Below are 20,797 nucleotides of genomic sequence, written 5' to 3'. Positions count from 1 at the left end.
ATCTTTTGATTAAACATTCTATCAAATTCAAGGAAAAATACCTTTTAAGTCTAAACAGTTATTCTTTCAAGTTTAAGTAAAAAATACAGTTTTATAATCTATTGCAAAATCATACTTCTATTCTAAGTAAAATTACATGTTTTTATTTAAGCAGAATCACACTTTGAAAATCTGAGTAAATATTCTTTTCATATAAGTTTATCTCTCATTGCTGCATTTGCACATTTTTATTTGGTTTAGAGCAAGCTGGTATCAAGCAAGTATGTTTTAGATGTATGTCTAGCAAACCTTAAGGGTACAATCATACTTTTCCACGGTTTCACTTTCTACCACCTTCTACAATGGCCAGACACTGATTTCTCTCCTTAGCTTTGAGTATCATCTTTGTTTGAAAAGCTGAGCTTTTTTTTTACTCCAGTGACATTTTCTAATTTACTTGTGGTAGTTTCAAATGGTGTACACACCAAGTGGTTTTTGCCATGCTATGTCACCATTACAATTTATTTAGCTTCTAAACAAATCTGTGAGCGTTTTAATCAGAGATAAAGCTGCCCTATGTATGTTGTACTGTGAGTAAAGTATGTGCACTTGCCTAACCAAACTCTTCTGTCAGTACCCATCGTTTTTAGGATAAAGAAGGAACAGTTATTGGAAATGTTACCAAGTTTTAAATGCCATTTGTTGTATTCTTCACTTTCAAAGTTGAACTCCACGCGGAAAATGCGCCCTTGTTTTCTTGAACACAATGTAGCACGCGTCTCCAACCCGGGTTAGGGAGCTTTAAGTAGGTTACTTTGGCCGGTTGCTTTCGCTTACGGCCATACCACGCTGAACACGCCCGATCTCGTCCGATCTCGGAAGCTAAGCAGCGTCGGGCCTGGTTAGTACTTGGATGGGAGACCGCCTGGGAATACCAGGTGCCGTAAGCTTTTCTCTCCATCAGCCAGTGAAACTTTTTTTTTTTTCAGGTTGTCTGTCTGTGCGTGCCTGCTCCCTAGTACGTAGACGTTCCAACCCCTTTGAATATTTGCTTCCTCCGTTTGAAAGCAAAATAAAGAAATACATAAATAAATAAATAAATAAATGCATAGGTAGGAAATATAGGCTAAGCCAGCAACAGGTCGGAAAAAAATTGCACGAGTTGACTGTAAACAGCTGGCGGATTGGGGGAGTTTTAGTGCTTGTTTTCATCTGGAATGTTTAGCTTATTTTTTGGGGTGACAGCTTTGTTTTCTATGTAGTTTTCACCGTGTTGTACAATTCCCGGTCTCGCTGTGTTCATTCGCCCAAGAGCTGCAAAGTAATTTTTTCAACACTGTCTGAGTATGGAAAATAGCCTATAGTCTGCATGGCCTTCGACATCCCAGATATTGTAGTGTTTTCCTGAACAACTGTAGGTTACTCGTTTCAGGATGTCCAAGTAGAGCGAGTGACCAAAGTTCCTGTTTTTACGCACAGCGAATTGATATATGAAAAGCTAATATCAGCGTGCTTCATGAAGTTTTGCTTGACAGCAGTTGCTACTACATAGCCTATGTTGTCGGATTAGATGCAGCATTCGATTGACGTGTGTCTACTATTACGTATAAGGCCTATATAAACCGTGCGCTAAGGAGAAGCGCTCATTCACGTCTCCGTCGCCGGAGGGAGCGCCACGCTTTCTGTCGCTAGTGTACATCTGGACATGTATGGATCATTGGCTGCCAGTGACTCTAGCACACCAGTAGAGAACTGCATTTGGAGCAGTTGTTTTTTCTTTCTCCGTGGCGAAGATGAAGCAAAGAGGATCCACGAAACAACCCTCTTTACAACACATGACCTGAATGCGCAGTCCTAACTGGCCAGAGACCCAACTCGGAGCGTCCGCATCCCAACCGGTATGTGTACGTTGTTTTCATTGAGAGGCTAAGTTTCTAAAACGAAGCTCATATTTTATGAATTGTAAATTAGGGCTGTTCTCTCCAATGAAACGTCCCCTGTGTTTTCGCTCTGCTTAGAAAAACGGATTTTTTTTTTTTTATATCCCATCAAATACTTAGTGGTTTTATATTCTCATGCATGGCCAGACACTGATTTCTCTCCTTAGCTTTGAGTATCATCTTTGTTTGAAAAGCTGAGCTTTTTTTTACTCCAGTGACATTTTCTAATTTACTTGTGGTAGTTTCAAATGGTGTACACACCAAGTGGTTTTTGCCATGCTATGTCACCATTACAATTTATTTAGCTTCTAAACAAATCTGTGAGCGTTTTAATCAGAGATAAAGCTGCCCTATGTATGTTGTACTGTGAGTAAAGTATGTGCACTTGCCTAACCAAACTCTTCTGTCAGTACCCATCGTTTTTAGGATAAAGAAGGAACAGTTATTGGAAATGTTACCAAGTTTTAAATGCCATTTGTTGTATTCTTCACTTTCAAAGTTGAACTCCACGCGGAAAATGCGCCCTTGTTTTCTTGAACACAATGTAGCGTACCTCACCTTTCACAACACACGCGTCTCCAACCCGGGTTAGGGAGCTTTAAGTAGGTTACTTTGGCCGGTTGCTTTCGCTTACGGCCATACCACGCTGAACACGCCCGATCTCGTCCGATCTCGGAAGCTAAGCAGCGTCGGGCCTGGTTAGTACTTGGATGGGAGACCGCCTGGGAATACCAGGTGCCGTAAGCTTTTCTCTCCATCAGCCAGTGAAACTTTTTTTTTTTTCAGGCTGTCTGTCTGTGCGTGCCTGCTCCCTAGTACGTAGACGTTCCAACCCCTTTGAATATTTGCTTCCTCCGTTTGAAAGCAAAATAAAGAAATACATAAATAAATAAATGAATAAATACATAGGTAGGAAATATAGGCTAAGCCAGCAACAGGTCGGAAAAAATTGCACGAGTTGACTGTAAACAGCTGGCGGATTGGGGGAGTTTTAGTGCTTGTTTTCATCTGGAATGTTTAGCTTATTTTTTGGGGTGACAGCTTTGTTTTCGATGTAGTTTTCACCGTGTTGTACAATTCCCGGTCTCGCTGTGTTCATTCGCCCAAGAGCTGCAAAGTAATTTTTTCAACACTGTCTGAGTATGGAAAATAGCCTATAGTCTGCATGGCCTTCGACATCCCAGATATTGTAGTGTTTTCCTGAACAACTGTAGGTTACTCGTTTCAGGATGTCCAAGTAGAGCGAGTGACCAAAGGTCCTGTTTTTACGCACAGCGAATTGATATATGAAAAGCTAATATCAGCGTGCTTCTTGAAGTTTTGCTTGACAGCAGTTGCTACTACATAGCCTATGTTGTCGGATTAGATGCAGCATTCGATTGACGTGTGTCTACTATTACGTATAAGGCCTATATAAACCGTGCGCTAAGGAGAAGCGCTCATTCACGTCTCCGTCGCCGGAGGGAGCGCCACGCTTTCTGTCGCTAGTGTACATCTGGACATGTATGGATCATTGGCTGCCAGTGACTCTAGCACACCAGTAGAGAACTGCATTAGGAGCAGTTGTTTTTTCTTTCTCCGTGGCGAAGATGAAGCAAAGAGGATCCACGAAACAACCCTCTTTACAACACATGACCTGAATGCGCAGTCCTAACTGGCCAGAGACCCAACTCGGAGCGTCCGCATCCCGACCGGTATGTGTACGTTGTTTTCATTGAGAGGCTAAGTTTCTAAAACGAAGCTCATATTTTATGAATTGTAAATTAGGGCTGTTCTCTCCAATGAAACGTCTCCTGTGTTTTCGCTCTGCTTAGAAAAACGGATTTTTTTTTTTTAAATCCCATCAAATACTTAGTGGTTTTATATTCTCATGCATGGCCAGACACTGATTTCTCTCCTTAGCTTTGAGTATCATCTTTGTTTGAAAAGCTGAGCTTTTTTTTTACTCCAGTGACATTTTCTAATTTACTTGTGGTAGTTTCAAATGGTGTACACACCAAGTGGTTTTTGCCATGCTATGTCACCATTACAATTTATTTAGCTTCTAAACAAATCTGTGAGCGTTTTAATCAGAGATAAAGCTGCCCTATGTATGTTGTACTGTGAGTAAAGTATGTGCACTTGCCTAACCAAACTCTTCTGTCAGTACCCATCGTTTTTAGGATAAAGAAGGAACAGTTATTGGAAATGTTACCAAGTTTTAAATGCCATTTGTTGTATTCTTCACTTTCAAAGTTGAACTCCACGCGGAAAATGCGCCCTTGTTTTCTTGAACACAATGTAGCGTACCTCACCTTTCACAACACACGCGTCTCCAACCCGGGTTAGGGAGCTTTAAGTAGGTTACTTTGGCCGGTTGCTTTCGCTTACGGCCATACCACGCTGAACACGCCCGATCTCGTCCGATCTCGGAAGCTAAGCAGCGTCGGGCCTGGTTAGTACTTGGATGGGAGACCGCCTGGGAATACCAGGTGCCGTAAGCTTTTCTCTCCATCAGCCAGTGAAACTTTTTTTTTTTTCAGGCTGTCTGTCTGTGCGTGCCTGCTCCCTAGTACGTAGACGTTCCAACCCCTTTGAATATTTGCTTCCTCCGTTTGAAAGCAAAATAAAGAAATACATAAATAAATAAATGAATAAATACATAGGTAGGAAATATAGGCTAAGCCAGCAACAGGTCGGAAAAAATTGCACGAGTTGACTGTAAACAGCTGGCGGATTGGGGGAGTTTTAGTGCTTGTTTTCATCTGGAATGTTTAGCTTATTTTTTGGGGTGACAGCTTTGTTTTCGATGTAGTTTTCACCGTGTTGTACAATTCCCGGTCTCGCTGTGTTCATTCGCCCAAGAGCTGCAAAGTAATTTTTTCAACACTGTCTGAGTATGGAAAATAGCCTATAGTCTGCATGGCCTTCGACATCCCAGATATTGTAGTGTTTTCCTGAACAACTGTAGGTTACTCGTTTCAGGATGTCCAAGTAGAGCGAGTGACCAAAGGTCCTGTTTTTACGCACAGCGAATTGATATATGAAAAGCTAATATCAGCGTGCTTCTTGAAGTTTTGCTTGACAGCAGTTGCTACTACATAGCCTATGTTGTCGGATTAGATGCAGCATTCGATTGACGTGTGTCTACTATTACGTATAAGGCCTATATAAACCGTGCGCTAAGGAGAAGCGCTCATTCACGTCTCCGTCGCCGGAGGGAGCGCCACGCTTTCTGTCGCTAGTGTACATCTGGACATGTATGGATCATTGGCTGCCAGTGACTCTAGCACACCAGTAGAGAACTGCATTAGGAGCAGTTGTTTTTTCTTTCTCCGTGGCGAAGATGAAGCAAAGAGGATCCACGAAACAACCCTCTTTACAACACATGACCTGAATGCGCAGTCCTAACTGGCCAGAGACCCAACTCGGAGCGTCCGCATCCCGACCGGTATGTGTACGTTGTTTTCATTGAGAGGCTAAGTTTCTAAAACGAAGCTCATATTTTATGAATTGTAAATTAGGGCTGTTCTCTCCAATGAAACGTCTCCTGTGTTTTCGCTCTGCTTAGAAAAACGGATTTTTTTTTTTTAAATCCCATCAAATACTTAGTGGTTTTATATTCTCATGCATGGCCAGACACTGATTTCTCTCCTTAGCTTTGAGTATCATCTTTGTTTGAAAAGCTGAGCTTTTTTTTTACTCCAGTGACATTTTCTAATTTACTTGTGGTAGTTTCAAATGGTGTACACACCAAGTGGTTTTTGCCATGCTATGTCACCATTACAATTTATTTAGCTTCTAAACAAATCTGTGAGCGTTTTAATCAGAGATAAAGCTGCCCTATGTATGTTGTACTGTGAGTAAAGTATGTGCACTTGCCTAACCAAACTCTTCTGTCAGTACCCATCGTTTTTAGGATAAAGAAGGAACAGTTATTGGAAATGTTACCAAGTTTTAAATGCCATTTGTTGTATTCTTCACTTTCAAAGTTGAACTCCACGCGGAAAATGCGCCCTTGTTTTCTTGAACACAATGTAGCGTACCTCACCTTTCACAACACACGCGTCTCCAACCCGGGTTAGGGAGCTTTAAGTAGGTTACTTTGGCCGGTTGCTTTCGCTTACGGCCATACCACGCTGAACACGCCCGATCTCGTCCGATCTCGGAAGCTAAGCAGCGTCGGGCCTGGTTAGTACTTGGATGGGAGACCGCCTGGGAATACCAGGTGCCGTAAGCTTTTCTCTCCATCAGCCAGTGAAACTTTTTTTTTTTTCAGGCTGTCTGTCTGTGCGTGCCTGCTCCCTAGTACGTAGACGTTCCAACCCCTTTGAATATTTGCTTCCTCCGTTTGAAAGCAAAATAAAGAAATACATAAATAAATAAATGAATAAATACATAGGTAGGAAATATAGGCTAAGCCAGCAACAGGTCGGAAAAAATTGCACGAGTTGACTGTAAACAGCTGGCGGATTGGGGGAGTTTTAGTGCTTGTTTTCATCTGGAATGTTTAGCTTATTTTTTGGGGTGACAGCTTTGTTTTCGATGTAGTTTTCACCGTGTTGTACAATTCCCGGTCTCGCTGTGTTCATTCGCCCAAGAGCTGCAAAGTAATTTTTTCAACACTGTCTGAGTATGGAAAATAGCCTATAGTCTGCATGGCCTTCGACATCCCAGATATTGTAGTGTTTTCCTGAACAACTGTAGGTTACTCGTTTCAGGATGTCCAAGTAGAGCGAGTGACCAAAGGTCCTGTTTTTACGCACAGCGAATTGATATATGAAAAGCTAATATCAGCGTGCTTCTTGAAGTTTTGCTTGACAGCAGTTGCTACTACATAGCCTATGTTGTCGGATTAGATGCAGCATTCAATTGACGTGTGTCTACTATTACGTATAAGGCCTATATAAACCGTGCGCTAAGGAGAAGCGCTCATTCACGTCTCCGTCGCCGGAGGGAGCGCCACGCTTTCTGTCGCTACTTAGACATTAAGGGCGTATTCACACCAGGAAGGTCCGTTAGTTCACTTACTTGGTCCGGACCAATTTTTTTTTCTTTTTTTCTTTTTTAGTGCGGTTCGCTTTCACACCGTGATTAATTGCAACCGGACCAGAATTTATAAACAAAAGCACATGTGCTAAGGTCGTTCAACCATTGGCTGGTAAACGTGTAGGTGGGGTGAAGAATAGGAAGCCAAAGTCAAAGTTGGCCCACGTAAATACTACTTTACGTGCTTACTGTACTCGTTATTATCCTAGCAATATAGTTTACAGTTACAGCTTTGCAGAAGTGCTTGAGCGTCAAGACCGTTTGATGCAAGTTTAACAATATCATGCTCGTAATTTTGCATCGACGAAGACGTGCAACAAAACAGCTGAGAAGAGCTCTCATGTGTGTCCAACATGCTAACAGCAGGCCTACGGAAGACGGAACGGGTAGGAGATGCAAAATCAAATTATTGTTGGCAAAAAAGCGTTAGCCCACTGCTGCTTACAGCTGTTGTGCGTCACGGAGCTATCCTACATTTCCCATAATGCGCAAAATCTACGGGAGCTCGTCAAATCCAAAAAAGGTAGATTTCTGTAACTGGGTCGGATCGAGGTCGGTCTGCTTTCACACCATAAACGAACCGCACCAGGGTTCGATAGGAACCGCTCCGAGACCACCTCCTCAGCTGGGTCTCGGTCTGCTTGTTTGGTCCGCACTAGAGTTCGAGTGATTGTATTCACACCAGTCAAAAAGGTCCGAACCAAGCAAGAAACGAACTTGAGTTCGTTTTAATCGAACTAAACAAGGCAGGTGTGAATACCCCCTAAGAAAAAGTATCAAACGTAGCTTGTGCTTAAAGTTGGCTTTTCTTTTAGGGCGCTTTCAGACCTGGCTATTTGAATCGGAACAGGGAGCGTTTCCCCCAAAGATCAGTTCGATTGGGTATATGTGAAAGCAGAAATCGCACTCTGTTCCGGAACAAAACAAATGGGCCGAGACCGCCTAGAGCAGGTGGTCTCGGCTCGTTTCCAATCGAACCCGAGAGCGGTTCGTATGTAGTGAGAAAGCAATCGGGACGTGTAGCGGAACAACTCTCCCGTGTTTGCAATTGTTGTACACATTGTAACATTTTTGTATTGTATTTTGTTGCCTTTGTATGCCCCAATTAACCACCATGATACGTTTTCAAGCCATTCAAAATATGCCCAAAAGCTCACCCAGATAAATGTAATGCATTTGGAATAAAAGCAGTAAACAGTTTGCTGACAGCTATTTGGTAGGCTGTGTGCTAACCTGTTGGCTAGAAACTTCCTAAACCATATGATAATAATAATATTAATAATAATAACTGTTAACAATCTGTGCTGAGCTGGGATAGTTGATGCTCGTGAATAGAATTAGGCTGCGTTTTCCAGAATACAATATAAAAAAAACCGTTAAACTGAGCAAATTGCATAACACAAACAGCCAAAGAGCGTAATCAGCTAGCATACCTAGGCATTTAATCGACATCTGGGCCGATGAGGCGATATCCTCTATGCTGGATAGCACACACAAAAACAGTGTTGTTTTTAAAGTCTTCAGCGATCGCCTACAAGACCAGTGCAGGGCTAAAGTTAAAAAACTTAGGCAGCTTTATATTAAAACTAAAGACAGCCTCAATAGAAGTGGGAGCTCTGGGGAGGAAAGGGACAGGTTCCCATGGTACGAAGACCTGGACAAATTCCTCAGTACCAAGCCCGTTGTTCAGCCCGTGGATGTGGTAGAGTCCACCGGAGGGGATGACAGCCTGGTAACCAACGCCAGTTCCACAACCAGTGATGAAGGTAAGTCGGCTAGCAGTCATAGATGTGTGTCATTGTAATTATAAAATGAAGAGCGTCCTCTGTTGGTGGAAATTAATACAACGTTTGGTAACACTTTATTTGAAGGGGTCTACATAAGGGTGTCATGTAACCGTCATAAGAATGACATGACACATGTCATGCACATTAATGACACATTATTGATGTTTATGACTGTTGTCATAATGTGTCATTCGGTTTTTGTTATGTCAAGTTGACATTGTTTGAGCGTCATCATTATGACAACTTGACATTAGGCAAGATGACATTATCTGACGGCATCTCTGCCATGACAACTTGACATTAGGCAAGAAAATGTAATCCGTTTACAATATTGTCGTGACAACTTGACATATAACTGTGTTTGGCCTGACTTATCTTTTAGGTTTTTTAAATGATGAGCCTGAGCAATTGGCTGTCATGACACCATTATGAATTGGTCGTGAATACTTTTCTTGACCTCAACTACAGTGGTACAGTTTTGACTTGTCATTAAGCTGTCACAAAGAACTATTACTGACCAAAATAGTTTTCTGACAGTGTCATGAATGCTTAACTTTGACCTCAAGTACAGTAAACCATCTGAGATGTTTCCTGAACATGTCATGAAGTGTCATTACACTGTCATGTAGGTTTCATTTCTGTAAATTTACATTTCTGGAACAGAGAGTCTAATTTCAAGTATAATAACAACAAACACCATACTCAAGTCATGACTTCAAAGAGTTTATTTCAGCAATGAATTTTGCAAAACCATATATTGTAGCGCCTCGTTGCCATGGGTAGCTATCCTGAGTTCTTTAAAGTATTAAATAAACAAATTAATCCAAGCGTTCATTCATCACCTCTATTTGAAATATAACCACTTAGCTTAGTGATCCCTAAATTATATGCAAATTCTATTTACTCTTATTTACACATTCATCACACATGCACTCAATCTTCAATAGTTTTCAATAGGCTAACTTTCAGTTTCAGGTATCAAATGTAATACAACCAACATCCAAGCAAACAATGGTTTTCTTTTCCATCAAAATAAAATATCAAACCCTATACTATAGCCGGCAGTTATTAAGTAAATAAATAAAAAATGAGTAGGCTACCCAACCAGCTGTCAGAGTTCGTGTGGCAGGCCTATAACGTTGCTGGTGTGCGTTGAAGCCTAAAACCAAAATGGCTCTTTCACGCCACTCCAGCACATAGCTCCGGCAGCGCAACAAAGAAAACTCAGCGTGTAGGCTAGATGTCATGGATGGACCAGATGGACAGAAGTCTTCAGCAAGGCTCGTGGAGGTTCCAAGAGAGTGGCCGTGCAGGCTATCTCACGCAAAGTCATTGACAAGTCGCATCGTGCTAGCAGCTAGCTAGGTCTTGCTGACTAGCTGAAGGCTTTATACTCGTGGGAAATTCTCGTCTCAAAGTTTTCACTTCCAACACAACTTCACCGTCTAGCAGTAATGTTTATGTAACCGGCAGAGTAACTGTTGTGTCCTCTTGTGCTCACCGTAGCTCCCCTTCCCTCAGTCACGCCCCCAGTTAGCTTGCCAGTGGCTAGTCACTCATTAGCGGCAAGGGCATTTGGTTTAAAACCGGCACATCGGGTGGACTAGTAAGTGATCCCTCTGCTCGTACGTCCTCCTCACACTGTTCGCTGCGCGGTCGCCTTGGAAAGGTATGTGTCAACAATCCCTTGCTACTGCTAACATGTTATTTTAGCTAGCTGAACTGTATGTAAAGTGTAACTGTTTGACAACAGGTGTTTGACTGTGTACCAGACGCTTCCGGGTAGTATATTGTAGATCTACCGAAGGTATTTACACTCTCTCAAACCGTAAATGCTGAACTTGCATGGTGCTTTTGTAAGAGTCTTTGCGCACATTCATAGTAATGTTTTTAACATAGGTCTTGGCTGAAAGACGCCGTGCGAATGCTGTGCGAACGCTCTCACTGTCTCTTGGAAGACTCGTAAGGTAATAATATATATATATAATGTAATGTAACGTATTGTGTATGTATGTTTATAGTAATTCAATCTACTATAATATGACCATGTCACATTGTAAATCCTATGCATGTGAACTATGCTTGTGTGTGATTTCATGTAGGTTTGCGTACGGGGATGTAACCAGGGAGTCCCATTCCCATTTAGGTTGAGTGTTGTATTCGGAGAGGTAAAAGGAAGTCTTAGCTATTGCATCTGATGCACCCCTCATTGATACTTGTTTAGAATGTAAACAATGGATTTTAACTGTGTTTGCTTGTATCTTCAGAAAGATTGTCACTGCTGCTTTGCCTCCGGTGAATTTAATGTATGCGTAGCTCTTGCCTCATTTTGTTTTCTTTATTTTGTTATTTTGCTTGCTCATTTGATTTGGCCTAAACATAGGCGTGGCTCATGATTATATTATCTGCCCTCTTCGCTGTGTGTCAGTAATAGGTGTGGTATTGGCTGCCCCCGTAGTCTGCTGTGGTAATGTACGGTGTTAATGCTAACATCTAGTTTTGCTTATTCTTGACTCAACCAGTTAGGCTTAACTGCAACACAAGTCTCTCCTTCTCCCTTCCAGAGAAACAGAGTGTTGAAGCTGTTCCGTGGGGCAGGTCGCTGATTCTGAGTCCTCCTCTTCGCGCATTTCACACAGTATTTGTAGTGGTAACGTGCACCTCACTATTTGCAGTGATCACTCTTTGTAGTACCTGTGCCTTTGAGTATGTGCGTGTGTATGTTTGTGTGAATAGGCAACAGCATCAGCAACACGGGTGGTGTGTCGGTCTCACTCCTCTTCCAGGACAGGTAACCTCTCCCTAACAGCTGATTCATTGGAACCATTGATTGTTCGTATTTTCATATCTCTGGTGGCAGCCACTACCTCCCTCTTGCTGGCCTAATAGGCCCAATATGCGTATCCCTACGTACACTGAGAAATAAAACTACATACTGCTTTTTACTGAACTCTTGTTAATAAATATTGTTTATTTTTATATTGAAATACCACGTCTCTGTCATTACTTCAGTATCTGTGTGTGGGAACCCTCTTGTCTAAATTTAGGTGTTGGAGGTCTAGCTTAAGTAAATCTTGGTGTGAGAGTCCCCAGGTGGCGTAGTCGAGCACCCTAGAGTCAAGACCTTTTGTCATATGACTGCGTAGGTCACAAACTGGCGTAGTCGGCAGGATTAGTATACAGAGACGTGTGTATTTTCAATTGTTTCGTTTTTGTTTCATGTGGTTATTTGTTGTGTTTCTTTCTGAGCTACTGTTTAAGAGGCAATACACTTTCTAGTAGGTAATAGAGGCAAAGCAGCAGCTGGCACATCGGGGGACCCGACGACTGTACCAGGAGACGCCATATCGCCACACACTCTTGCTGCCAACCCAGAAGTAACCTATCCCTTCTGTTTCAGTTATGTCTGAAGAGTTACAGGAACTGAGGGAGCAGGTGCAGCAGCTTCAAGCGGACAAGGACCGATTGCTGTATCTCCCTAGGGAAAGGAAATGTCCTGTGTTCAGGGGCAGATCTGGTGTTGGTATTGATGAATGGGTGGAAGAAGTGAATGTGTGTGTGCGTGCAAGAAAGTTGGGTTCACGTGACGAAGCCTATTTTATGTTTGATCATTTAGATGGTGAAGCAAAAGATGAGATACGTTATAGGTCTAGGGAAGAGAGGGAAGACCCAAAGGAAATTATATCTATTCTTAAAGATCTTTATGGATGTTCAACCTCTTATGTTGCCCTACAAGAGAAGTTTTTCTCCAGGAAACAGCTTGATGGAGAGTCCCTGCAGGAGTATTCCCATGCTCTTCTCTCTTTAATGGATAAGGTGAAACAAACTTCTCCTGCTGAATCACTGCCCCAATCTGACTTACTGTTACGTGACCAGTTTGTAGAACATGTCATTGACTCTGACCTCCGTAGAGAATTAAAACGGTTGGTGCGCCAGACTCCAAGGATGTCCATGTTGGAGGTGAGGGCAGCAGCCATTCGGTGGGAGCGTGAAGGTAGGCCCAGTGATTTCAGTCGGGGTAGAAGTTATTCTGTCCCTTCCCTCTGCGCTATGCAGTCCTCTAGGAACCAGTATATTCCCCCTCCCCCTGTGAACCCAGCTAGTTCAGAAATGGCAGAGTTGAGAGCAATGTTGCTGAAACAACAGGAACAGATTAATGTGTTAACTAGCAGCTTGACTGCTTTACAGGGACCTACACGCTATGTCAGGTCTAGCCGCCCTTCCCCTGTCACCTGTAGGCGCTGTCAAAAACCCGGTCACTATGCAAGAGAATGTGACAATGAGCGAGTGGCCCCCTCTCCGACTTTAGATCCCCAAACCCATCGTCGGGCTGACTCCACTTCTCAGACGTTGGAAAACTAGCTCCCTCCAATGTGCAGAGCCACACGTTGGGTGGGGGCAGTATGGGCTCTCAGAGACAAACCCCGGCACGCCATACTGTGTCATCTCTTGTTGGACAGTGCCCCCAGGTAGCTGTCAGGGTAGGGGGAGTAATAGTTAACTGTTTATTGGATACAGGGTCCATGGTGTCCACTATGGTGGAAAGTTTCTTTTTAGACAATTTTCAAGACCAGCTCCAGCATTGTCATTGGTTGCAGCTTCGTGCTGCAAATGGTTTAGCAATACCCTACACAGGCTATGCAGAGTTAACTGTTGAGTTGCTAGGAAGAGTAATCCCTCATCGTGGCTGGTTAGTAGTGAAAGATCCCCCAGGTCAGCCTCTTCCATCTGCAGTGCCTGGTGTACTGGGAATGAATATAATTCGAGAATGTTATGATGAGCTGTTTGGCCAGCATGGCCCCGCCCTTTTTGACCTTCCACCAGTGGTTCACGCTTCACCTCCATGGCAGAGAGCTCTGCAACATTGCCACTTAGCCCAGTTCAATTTCCCTGGAACTAAGACAGGGGTGGTTAAAGTTCGGGGTCGGAGGCCCATCCACATTCCTGGCGGCACTGTCAAGTTGGTGCCTGCCACCTGTTCTCCCCAGTTCTGTAGCGCCCCTGCTGTTCTTTTTGAACCGGTTACCACTTCGTTACCTGAGGGCCTTCTTGTTTCACCTGCCCTAGTTCAGGTAGAGCAAGGTACAGCTTTTATTCCCATTGTTAATGTTGGATTTACCCGTGCTACAATTTACCCCCGTAGTTCAATAGGTGTAGTGGCCCATGTCACAGTTGAAAGTCTTCCTTCAGGCATTACGGAGGTTGCTCAGGGAGCTAATACTGTCACCGCCACCCTCAAGGCTCACACTGGGCAGGTAAACGGTGTGAAGGAGAAGATTCAGGCCATTGACCTGTCCGTGCTCTCAGAGCCTGACCAAGAGCGTGTGAGAGCCTTCCTGTTGAGGCATGAGTCTGTTTTCTCAGCGTTTGAGGGTGATCTTGGCTGTACCAACCTGCTGTCACACGACATTCCCCTGTTAGACGATCAGCCTGTTAGGCAGAGGTATAGGCGTCTCCCCCCTTCTGACTATGAGGCTGTGAAGGCCCACTTACAGCAGCTTTTAGACAGCCAGGTTATCCGGGAAAGTAGTAGCCCTTATGCCTCTCCCATTGTTCTGGTGAGGAAGAAGGATGGCAGCCTCCGCATGTGTGTGGATTACCGACAACTCAATCGCAAGACACGGAGGGATGCCTTTCCCCTTCCTCGCATAGAAGAGTCCCTAGATGCATTGTCTGGGGCACAGTGGTTTTCTACGCTGGATTTAGCTAGCGGCTATAACCAGGTACCAGTGACTGAGGAAGACCGCCCAAAGACTGCCTTTTGCACGCCCTTTGGGCTATTCGAGTTCAATCGAATGCCCTTTGGGCTATGCAATGCTCCAGGCACCTTCCAGCGTTTAATGGAGAGGATGTTTGGAGCCCAAAATTGTCAGTCCCTCCTACTGTACCTGGACGACATCATAGTGTTTTCGTCTAACGTCAATGACCACATGACCCGCCTAGACTTAGTGTTGAGCCGACTCCAGAGAGAGGGTTTAAAGGCTAAACTGGAGAAATGTTGTTTCTTTAGGAAAGAGGTCCAGTATCTGGGCCATTTGATCTCCTGTGAAGGCGTGTCTACGGACCCAGCCAAGGTGTCTGCCGTCGCCAACTGGCCCCACCCTACCAATGTCTCGGAGTTGAGATCTTTTCTTGGATTTGCTAGTTACTATAGACGATTTGTTGAGGGATTTTCAAAACTAGCTGCCCCGTTACATCGTCTGGTAGCTGAGCTGGCAGGGACTAAGACAAGGAAGGGCCACGGACCACGGCTAGATGGATCCTGGACCGACTCCTCCGAGCAGAGTTTCCAGGAGTTGAAGAGGAGGTTAGTGAATTCACCCACTCTGGCTTTTGCTAACTTCACTCTCCCCTTCATCCTTGAGGTGGACGCCAGCCATATTGGTCTTGGAGCGGTGCTCTCGCAAGAGCAGGATGGAAAAGTTCGCCCAATTGCCTACGCCAGCCGTAGTCTTAGTCCTCCTGAGAAAAACTATAGTTCCATGAAGCTGGAGTTCCTAGGCATGAAATGGGCAATGACGGAGAAGTTCCGGGAGTATTTGTGGGGCCAACAGTGTACAGTCTGGACCGATAACAACCCTTTGAGCCATCTTGATGCTGCGAAGTTGGGTGCGACTGAGCAGCGATGGGTAGCTGAGTTGTCTGCTTACAATTACACCATTCGCTACCGTTCAGGTCGGTCGAATAAGAATGCAGACTCTCTGTCCAGACAACCCGCTGCAGGGACTGCTCTACCTGTGCCCGTGCAGCAAGCTGCCCAACGAGAGGGGTGTCTTCAGGTAACCCAAGCGGCCATGTCTGTCTTTCCTGCTCGTACCACTGAGGACCTAAAGTCTCTGCAAGCAGCAGATCCAACTATCAGTGCCTTCCTCCCATTCTGGCGGGTGCGGAAGTCCCCTACCACTACAGTCCGGGAACGTCTACCTGGACCAACCAAGGTACTATTCCGCCACTGGGATCGCATGGTGGAAACTGCTGGTCTGCTGTACCGCCGGATTCACCGGCCTGACGGAGGTGAGGAGGTTTACCAACTCCTGCTGCCAGGATGCCTAAGGGGTGAAGTTCTTAAACAGCTCCACGATGATCACGGCCATCAGGGCATCGAACGCACCACTGAGCTAGTGCGGCAGAGGTGCTATTGGCCAGGGATGAGGGACGACATCAAACAGTGGTGCCTAGATTGTGTGCGATGTACCCTCGCCAAGGCCGGTCACCTCAAGCCCCTTGCACCCATGGGACATCTGATGGCAGCCCGTCCTAACCAGATCCTAGCAGTGGACTTCACCTTTCTGGAGCCTTCCAGAGATGGTAAGGAGCAGGTGTTAATAATAACTAATGTGTTTTCTAAGTTCACACAGGCGGTGCCTACCCGGGACCAGAAGGCGGCGACAGTGGCCAATGGGCTGATCCGGGAGTGGTTCTTCTGGTACGGGGTCCCTGCTCGCCTCCACTCCGACCAAGGCTGCTGTTTTGAGGGTGCTGTCATCTCTCAGCTGTGCAGCCTCTATGGAATCCAAAAGACCCGGACAACACCCTACCATCCGCAGGGCAATGGACAGTGCGAGCGGTTTAACCGCACAATGCACGATCTGTTGCGCACCCTCTCGGCTGAGCAGAAGAGTCGCTGGCCTGAGTATCTGCCTCAGCTGGTGTTCAGCTACAACACCACCATCCATCAGTCAACTGGTGAGTCTCCACATCTCATTATGTTTGGTCAGGAGCCTCAACTACCTGTTGATTTCCTTTTGGGCAGGGTACCAGAACCAGAAGATGGCAGAGTGAGTGAGTGGGTGCAGGAACATCAGAGACGTCTAACTGTGGCTTTCCATGGGGCTAGAGAACGGTTACAGGCGGCTGCAGCACGGAGGAAGGAACGGCATGACCAAGGAGCGCAGAGTGTTCCATTGGAGGTAGGACAGTTTGTCTTTCTCAGAGACCATGGAGTGAGAGGGCGCACCAAGATCCAAGATGCCTGGAGCCCAACCCTACATCAAGTGGTCCGAGCCCCACCTCCTGGTGGTGTGGTATACTCAGTAGCCCCCGTGCATGACCTCAACAGGAGTCGGCAAGTACATCGGACGATGCTGAAGCTTGCTCGTCCACCTCACTGCCCAGAGCCTCCCGGTGTACCCATGGAGCACCCGACAGCAGTCGCTCAGGAGACTGAAGATGATCACACCGGTCAGTGGGTCCTTGTAAGGGCACCCGGAGCCCAGATACAGCCTGCCCATCTTCACCCAGTTGCCCCACCTCCTGAATCGTCTGGTCCGGCCAGCCCCGTGGTGCAAGTCGAACTGCCCGCTCCGGTTCCATTGACCCCTACAGCAGCTAGACCCGACCACGGTATCCTAGCTCCACGAAAGACCTCCCGGACCAATGCTGGAACCCATGGAAATCTCCATCACCTTCCAGTGTCAGTGGTGAGTAGGGCAGACGGGGCTATGAACTCCCAGGTACCTAGTTCTAGTAGTGGGGTAACAGCAGTTTTCAGACCCTGGTGTTAACATGGCTATTTGGTTGTTGTTTTTCTTGTCACACTTTTGTCCGCTTTATTTTATTTCTTTTTCTTTGTATCTGCGGGACGCCGACAAAGAACGGGGGGGTAGAATGTAACCGGCAGAGTAACTGTTGTGTCCTCTTGTGCTCACCGTAGCTCCCCTTCCCTCAGTCACGCCCCCAGTTAGCTTGCCAGTGGCTAGTCACTCATTAGCGGCAAGGGCATTTGGTTTAAAACCGGCACATCGGGTGGACTAGTAAGTGATCCCTCTGCTCGTACGTCCTCCTCACACTGTTCGCTGCGCGGTCGCCTTGGAAAGGTATGTGTCAACAATCCCTTGCTACTGCTAACATGTTATTTTAGCTAGCTGAACTGTATGTAAAGTGTAACTGTTTGACAACAGGTGTTTGACTGTGTACCAGACGCTTCCGGGTAGTATATTGTAGATCTACCGAAGGTATTTACACTCTCTCAAACCGTAAATGCTGAACTTGCATGGTGCTTTTGTAAGAGTCTTTGCGCACATTCATAGTAATGTTTTTAACATAGGTCTTGGCTGAAAGACGCCGTGCGAACGCTGTGCGAACGCTCTCACTGTCTCTTGGAAGACTCGTAAGGTAATAATATATATATAATGTAATGTAACGTATTGTGTATGTATGTTTATAGTAATTCAATCTACTATAATATGACCATGTCACATTGTAAATCCTATGCATGTGAACTATGCTTGTGTGTGATTTCATGTAGGTTTGCGTACGGGGATGTAACCAGGGAGTCCCATTCCCATTTAGGTTGAGTGTTGTATTCGGAGAGGTAAAAGGAAGTCTTAGCTATTGCATCTGATGCACCCCTCATTGATACTTGTTTAGAATGTAAACAATGGATTTTAACTGTGTTTGCTTGTATCTTCAGAAAGATTGTCACTGCTGCTTTGCCTCCGGTGAATTTAATGTATGCGTAGCTCTTGCCTCATTTTGTTTTCTTTATTTTGTTATTTTGCTTGCTCATTTGATTTGGCCTAAACATAGGCGTGGCTCATGATTATATTATCTGCCCTCTTCGCTGTGTGTCAGTAATAGGTGTGGTATTGGCTGCCCCCGTAGTCTGCTGTGGTAATGTACGGTGTTAATGCTAACATCTAGTTTTGCTTATTCTTGACTCAACCAGTTAGGCTTAACTGCAACACAAGTCTCTCCTTCTCCCTTCCAGAGAAACAGAGTGTTGAAGCTGTTCCGTGGGGCAGGTCGCTGATTCTGAGTCCTCCTCTTCGCGCATTTCACACAGTATTTGTAGTGGTAACGTGCACCTCACTATTTGCAGTGATCACTCTTTGTAGTACCTGTGCCTTTGAGTATGTGCGTGTGTATGTTTGTGTGAATAGGCAACAGCATCAGCAACACGGGTGGTGTGTCGGTCTCACTCCTCTTCCAGGACAGGTAACCTCTCCCTAACAGCTGATTCATTGGAACCATTGATTGTTCGTATTTTCATATCTCTGGTGGCAGCCACTACCTCCCTCTTGCTGGCCTAATAGGCCCAATATGCGTATCCCTACGTACACTGAGAAATAAAACTACATACTGCTTTTTACTGAACTCTTGTTAATAAATATTGTTTATTTTTATATTGAAATACCACGTCTCTGTCATTACTTCAGTATCTGTGTGTGGGAACCCTCTTGTCTAAATTAAGGTGTTGGAGGTCTAGCTTAAGTAAATCTTGGTGTGAGAGTCCCCAGGTGGCGTAGTCGAGCACCCTAGAGTCAAGACCTTTTGTCATATGACTGCGTAGGTCACATTTAAGTAAGTGTTTTACCCACTAAACACAAAGGCTATAATTGTGTTAGGCTGCGGTAAACCTTTCCCGCTCGGCAGTTGTCTTCTCCCTTCTTCTCCCTGGTGTTGTTTCTTATTTCCTGATTACCCTTGACCTCTAGGTCAATTGTCATTGGCTCAAACAATACAAATGTAACAAACTACACATTTCCATTCTTTTCACTTTTAGAATCAAAACATAATATCTTTACAACATTTCAGTAACTAGGAAATTATAAACTAAATATTAATCTAAAGCCATGCATAACCATGAAATTTAATAAACATGAGTTGCGTGCACAAGAGTCAACGTTTCCAGAAGGCCTATGGGTAGGCTATGAATATATTTTGTTTATAATTTCCTAGTTACTGAAATGTTGTCAAGATATTATGTTTTGATTCTAAAAGTGAAAAGGATGGAAATGTGTAGTTTATGTTACATTTGTATTGCCATCAACCTAAACTCTACCACAGATGGTGTTTTAATATATTTAGGTTTCATGACCACATTAATGGGTCATACTTCCTGAGTTACAGCACAATATGTTGACAAGCCAACACCAAATAAATGAGAGATGGAGAGGTACTCCAATGTGGTTGCCAGTCTCCAGATGCAGATAGCCACCCGAACCTCTACTGGAACTGGCTTTCTGTATTTGGTGTTGTTACGTGTCAACCACGGCCGGTGGGTATCACATAAAAGCATGAAGGTGTCTATTCGCATCCGGAAATTCTGCAACCAGTCGGTCCATGTAGAGAGGACGTGTGGCCACCAAGCATTGGTACGTGGATATACCCATATGTCTCTGTAAGGAAAGAAAAAGACAGATATTGCTTATTTGTATATAACAATATTAGTTTCCATGTCATTGTCTTAATACAACAAATAATATCAAATAACTTAAATCTCATCCTTAAATCTTAAATCTCATCTTAAATTAAGGCAACATTTTCTTTTTCCATTGGCAGATACATTTGCTCGTTATTTGTCTTAATTCAAAAGAGAAAAAGAAGATTTTGACTAGTTTTAAGTTAATCTTACAATAAGTTATCATACTAAAACAATGCAAACTAGAATGTTTTTATCTTGATAAGGCCTAACATTGTTAGGCCTTATCAAGATAAAAACATTCTAGTTTGCATCTATCACTTTTTGCAGTGTGGAACGAATCTCAAACTAATCACAAGGCGCACCCGGATCATTGGTCTGCCTTTGATCACTTGACAGTAAAGCACTTATTGACTGCAGAAACGTTTTCGTTAGCTGCCTGGATATACTTTCAGGAGAGGGAGAAGTTGGATAGCTGTGTTAGCAGTGTTAGAGAAAGAAATTAAAACAAATCACTTACACTATGTGCTACATTACTGCAAATATCCTCTTTTACGTACCTTATCCATCTTCTGAACAGTTGTTGGGTGAGTTGTTGGCTGTATGCGTCCGTTAGCGCTAGCCTTCTCCTGCGGTTTTGAGTGGCAGTCCGCCTTCTGATCCGGTACAACAGCAACAAATTGTCACGGCGTCTTCTTGAGTCACGTTCAAATTGAACGTTTTGTTGATGTGTAGTGCTCTGGTATGCCAGCCAAATTATCGCTACCAAAGCTATCAATAGGTGGATTGGTTGGTAATCCATTATGGTAAACTAGCTGCTAGGCTAACAAGGCTGCTGTCAAAATGTGACCAATCAGATAACGTAGCGCGTGTGGGTTCGTTTAGAACAGCTCACGTGTGCTTGTTTACATCTTTTCACG

At 44.4% G+C, this 20,797-nt stretch overlaps 1 long non-coding RNA gene and 4 other non-coding genes across 5 annotated transcripts; all 5 read left to right on the top strand.

Annotated features, from left to right (window-relative positions):
- Window positions 1-810: 810 nt before the first annotated feature.
- On the top strand, window positions 811-929 carry LOC134068312 (5S ribosomal RNA). Its single transcript, XR_009936690.1, has one exon. It is a non-coding gene; the product is annotated as a 5S ribosomal RNA (ribosomal RNA).
- Window positions 930-2,547: 1,618 nt separating this feature from the next.
- Window positions 2,548-2,666, top strand: LOC134068301 (5S ribosomal RNA). The gene has a single exon (XR_009936679.1). It is a non-coding gene; the product is annotated as a 5S ribosomal RNA (ribosomal RNA).
- Window positions 2,667-4,283: 1,617 nt separating this feature from the next.
- LOC134068289 (5S ribosomal RNA) lies at window positions 4,284-4,402 on the top strand. The gene has a single exon (XR_009936668.1). It is a non-coding gene; the product is annotated as a 5S ribosomal RNA (ribosomal RNA).
- A 1,617-nt stretch (window positions 4,403-6,019) lies between these two features.
- LOC134068278 (5S ribosomal RNA) lies at window positions 6,020-6,138 on the top strand. Its single transcript, XR_009936657.1, has one exon. It is a non-coding gene; the product is annotated as a 5S ribosomal RNA (ribosomal RNA).
- Window positions 6,139-17,476: 11,338 nt separating this feature from the next.
- LOC134067748 (uncharacterized) lies at window positions 17,477-18,784 on the top strand. The gene is made up of 3 exons (XR_009936554.1): window positions 17,477-17,550; window positions 17,635-17,688; window positions 17,781-18,784. It is a non-coding gene; the product is annotated as an uncharacterized LOC134067748 (long non-coding RNA).
- Window positions 18,785-20,797: the final 2,013 nt, after the last annotated feature.

Source organism: Sardina pilchardus, chromosome 20, assembly GCF_963854185.1.
Source record: "Sardina pilchardus chromosome 20, fSarPil1.1, whole genome shotgun sequence".
NCBI lineage: Eukaryota > Metazoa > Chordata > Actinopteri > Clupeiformes > Clupeidae > Sardina > Sardina pilchardus.
The sequence above is the reverse complement of the archived record's forward strand: the minus strand, read 5'-3'. Positions and strand labels throughout refer to the sequence as shown.